This window comes from Miscanthus floridulus, chromosome 8 (assembly GCF_019320115.1).
Source record: "Miscanthus floridulus cultivar M001 chromosome 8, ASM1932011v1, whole genome shotgun sequence".
NCBI lineage: Eukaryota > Viridiplantae > Streptophyta > Magnoliopsida > Poales > Poaceae > Miscanthus > Miscanthus floridulus.
In genome coordinates this window covers 47,546,624-47,551,668 of record NC_089587.1, presented here as the reverse complement: position 1 = coordinate 47,551,668, position 5,045 = coordinate 47,546,624, and the positions used below count along the sequence as shown (strand labels likewise).

General features: G+C 39.9%; 1 non-coding gene across 1 annotated transcript; it reads right to left on the bottom strand.

The window, feature by feature from the left end:
• Positions 1-390: 390 nt before the first annotated feature.
• On the bottom strand, positions 391-497 carry LOC136478568 (small nucleolar RNA R71). The gene has a single exon (XR_010764291.1). It is a non-coding gene; the product is annotated as a small nucleolar RNA R71 (small nucleolar RNA).
• Between the last annotated feature and the right edge of the window lie 4,548 nt (positions 498-5,045).

Below are 5,045 nucleotides of genomic sequence, written 5' to 3'. Positions count from 1 at the left end.
AGGTTCAACACAAGTTTCTAAGCTATGGCTGACAAGACTCTGCGTGTGTTCTCTGCTCCGAGCCAAGAGAACATTCATATTGGACCAACACTCAAAATCAACAACTTGGAGTTCGAGCTCAAGCCAAGCCTCATCAACATGGTACAAGCTACCCCATTCAGTGGAAAGGCACATGAAGATGCTAGTGCTCATCTTCAAAATTTTCTGGAGATTAGTAGCACAGTCGTTATCAAGGACGTTGCTTAAGACATCATACTACTTCACTTGTTTTCATTCTCACTAGTGGAAAAGGAGAAGCAATGGTTCTATACTAATAAAGACAACATCAATACATGGGCAAAGTGTTCAAAGGCCTTCCTAGAAAAGTTCTTCCTAGTAGGCAAGACAAATGCCCTAAGAGAAAAGATTTCCAACTTCCAACAATAGAAGGAAGAGACCATTCTAGAAGCATGGGAACATTTCCAAGAATATGTTTTAGATTGTCCTCATCATAGAATGGAAGATTGGTTGCTCATGCAAAGTTTCTACCATGGATTAACTCAGAAAGCTCATGAACAGCTTGATGCCACTGCTGGAGGATCATTTATGTCACTCACCCTTGAAAAAGCTGAAACTCTTATGGAAAAGATAGACTATAATCAAGGTTGGTCATCATGCAACATCCAACCATGCAATAGGAGTAAAGAAGTACTAGAAGAGGTGTGTGCACTGTCAACCAAGATGGACATACTGGTGAATTGGCTTGAACAACGAGTCAATTACAAGAGAGATTGTCAGGCCATTCAAGATGCTTTCAATGCTCAAAACACATGTGGAGAATATTTGGGAGTTGAATTCCCTAAATATCAAGAGGATATAAACATCATTGGCAACAATTTAGGTCCACAACAATAGAGACAAGGATGAAATCAACAACAATGGTCAACTTACCAAGGTAAGTACCCATGTAACAATTATAATTCTTTTAATCCCAAGTAACCATCCTTAAGAGACTTAATCTTAGAACAAGCTAGGATTAATGAGAATATTTCTAAAAAGCTTGCGTTTATTGATAAGGTTCTAGAAACATAAATACTAAAATGGATAGTTTTTCTTCTGCCATAAAAGACCAACTTAGCTATAATAAAAAGATAGAATCTCAATTAGCCTAGTTGGTCGCTGCTTTGCCTTTTGCTACTAACCTTGAAAAGGTCAACGCAATAACCACAAGAGGTGGCAAGTCTACTCATGATCCGCCATATCCGACAAGGATAGGTAAGACACCAGTGGTAATGCAAGAAGAGGAGAAGATAAATGATGAAGTTGAAGAAATTGTGCCACAAGAGCAAATATTACAACAATATTTTCATGACACTACCTTCCTACCGTTTCCACACAGAAATCGAAAAGCCAAAATGGATGAGCAGTTTGGTAAGTTTGTGGAGGTAATTCAAAAATTATATATCAATATTCCTCTACTAGATGCCATACAGGTACCCACCTATGTGAAGTACCTTAGAGATATCCTCAACAACAAAAGACCACTGCCCACCACTGAAGTAATCAAGTTAATGGAGGAGTGTAATGCGGCCATCCTAAAGACATCACCTGTCAAGAAGAAGGATCCGGGGTGTCCCACTATCGATGGTTCGATCGGAAGCTAGAACTTTAAGAACACATTATGCGATCTTGGAGCAAGCATTAATGACATGCCTAAGAAGATCTTCGACAAGCTCAACTACTCAACACTTACACCAACATCGATGTGTTTGCAACTAGCCGACCAATTGGTCCTCTACCCTGCAGGAATCACCGAGAATATCCTGGTAAAAATATGAAACTTCTTTGTTCCTATGGATTTTGTAGTACTTGACATGTAGGAGGACATGAAGACACCCCTCATACTTGGGAGACCCTTCCTAAGTACTATAAATACACACATTGGTGTCGGAGCCAGAGAAATCAAATTCCATATCAACGGCAAGGAAGAGTGATTCGCCTTCAAACCAAGACCAGAACAATGCTCTAATTAGAAATGGTGTAAGAAACAAGTTCATCCATCAAGGTCCCCATCTCCAAGACCAAAGGATGCACCCAAAGAATAAACGCGAATGGAGAAGTCCGGCTCGGTGGACTTAAAATGCCAAACCCTCGCCAGGAGTCAACTGGGCAGTTATCTATAATTATTTTTTGCATTATATTTTACTTTGGCATATTTACTTTTCAACACCTGCATGATAAAAATAAAAATTCTCATCATGGCATTAAAAATTCAAACTCCATGTAAATAATTTTTACAAAGCGTAAAAACCCCATAAGAAATATTTACCATGAAGGCGTAAAAATTTAAAAATACCATCATTCATCTTCTTATATTTCATAGTTTTGTAAAAGATTTTTTATCAGAATATACGGTAGAAATATGGGCACCGAGACCCACAGACACTTGGGACCCACCACCATATCTCCACCATTCCCACTCACCTCCACTATGCACTATCCAGACCACATTTCCACCAAAAGAAGTAGATATTTTGCTTAACCATGAAGTTAGAGGTCATCAGAAGGAAGGGGAGGCCAAATGGCCATAATGTGGGGCCAGCCAGCCCCACCACTAGGCCAGCTAGACTGCTGCTCGCCCATCTATAAATACCACTCCTTCCTGGTTGCTCTCGGCCTCAAACACAGCTCAAAAACAACTCCCAAGTTCAAAATTCTAGTTCTCAATTTCGTAGTTGAAAATTCTCTTGGTAGAAGTAGTTTTGGAGTGAGAGAAAAGAGTGAGAAAGTTGAGAGTAAAAGTGTTGTTAAAATCTTGAGTAAGAGATAGAGAGGTGATGTTAAAATTTAAGAAAGAAAGAGAGGGTTTAAAAGTGGTAGTGCTGTCCAAATCAAAAGAGAAAATTAAAAAGAAATAGGGTGGAAGTCATGCCAAAATATTGATTAGAAAAAATCTTTAGGTAATCTTGGATGACTAACCCTCTGGACGACTAACTTTTGGATAGCTAACCACTAACATTTTTATCTTCCTAATCCCGTTCTATGAGTTGTATTGTCTTTTGCAGGAAAATGAGCAAGATCGTCGAAAAGCTCAAACGTGCGGTGTTGTTCCGCTCAATGAGAAGTTCATCGTCCTAGGCAAGCACCGACATGGAGGTCAATCCTTCATCTCCTGCTATCGGAGCATCGTCCCATTCAGCCCCCACAGAGAGAAACATTCTCTTGCAAGAGAAGCAGCTCAAGCTCTAGGACGATATGAAGAAAGACATCTACAAGAAGGTGAAGACCCGGAGGTTCGTCCTCACTCCCCCTTACGATCTAGCCCTACTGTAGGCCATAGGTAAAGGAAGCAGCGCCTCACTGGAGCGCCTCTACAAGACTCACGTGCAACCTGTAGCCTTGGTACCATGGTGATGATCCAATTCTCGAAGGACCTGCCTTCACCAGCTATGCAGGCTAGGACCAGCCGGGTTCTTCCTGCATGCACCAGCCCTAGCATTCTAGGTGGGAATCTTCCCACATGCACTAGCCCGAGCATGCTGGTTAGGAGCAGCACGCTGAGAACTCCTAGCATTAGGGCTCAAGTGTGCAATGGCAGGATGGCAACTTCGACTACTATCAGCAGTAGCCATATGAAGAAGTCTCGAGTGGCCATCAGGGAAGACATATGTCTTTCTCTGCCTATGGCTACTATGACCAGCCCATGGGCTATCATGAGTAGTAGCTGGAGCACCCCACCTCAACAACAGGCTCACGACCATCGGAGAGAACCAGCATAACATCTAGAACTAACTTCACCAGCACACTCAGTGGCAAGCGGAGGCAAGAGAACGCCTCGCCACCATCCAGCAACACTAGGAGCAGGAAAACGAGAATTGGCGATACTTGTTCTAGGGTCTCCATATCGACCCGCCTTTCTGAGAGACCATAGCAACACCTAGCATGGGGGAGGAGCCCCCATTTACCAAAGGTAAGTTTTCTCTTCCTACCATTTTATTATTATTTTTAGTTTATTTGTTGAGTTAAAAAATGCATAACCAAAAACAAAATAAATTTAGCTTATATATATATTATTACAGTGTGCTCTAAAAAAGAGTGTGTATATAGTTTAAATTTAATTAAGTTTGCTTAAGGTGTGTTTTAGTTTCCTTTCTTGTTTTTAAGAGGTAGATAAATAAAAAAACTAGAAGATGATCTCACAAGATGGAAATGATGAATAGTTGCTCTGTTATAATTCCTTTCAAGTACCTAGTTTTCAGCCTTAAATTCTCTCGAGTTTTAGATGAACTTGATTTGACATGAGAATTTGCTCTGAACTTAAAACTCGTGGGTAGCATATGCTTGATCTAAGTCTATGTAATTGACGGATATGATATAATAATGTCTGAGCTGCTATTTATTTTATTCCAAGTGACACTTGAATTCTAGAGATTTATTTTTTAAAAAACATAAAAATGCAACATGATGAGATCCTGTATGACAAAGCTTGAATTCCTACCAGAGCCAAATATGATATTTAGACAAGGAAAACTTCCACTCATATATGTTGTTTGCATTGTATTGAGTTTGGTCAAGCTTTGTTGATGCCTTATGAGAGTTTTGTCGTGCTCTTAAAATCAAGATCACGTACACACCACCCACATATGCACTACTCCTACACTGGGAATAGGTACAAAAACACGCATTCCATTTAGATCCACCCAAAAATATTTTACTCCTACACTGGGAGAAAACGCCAAAACATGCTTGATAGGTTTTCCACCAAATAAATGCTCTAAGTTTTTGTTGCTATCTCTCAAAGGTTTTGTTGCAAAAAAGAGGCATGGGGCTATGCAAAATTTATTCATAAAAGAAAGAAAAAGAATTGAGAAAAAAAGAAATGGATAAGTGTCCAAGATATTAAAACAATGGGTACTCAGATGCCCGCCAAAAAAAAGACAAAGAAATGAATAAGATAGCCCTTGCTCTCTAGCAAATGTTTCCAATTTTCAAAGGAGAGATGTTTTCAAGGAGCAGAGGCTAGCCACCATATTTATATCCACCATATTCCACACACATGCACATCT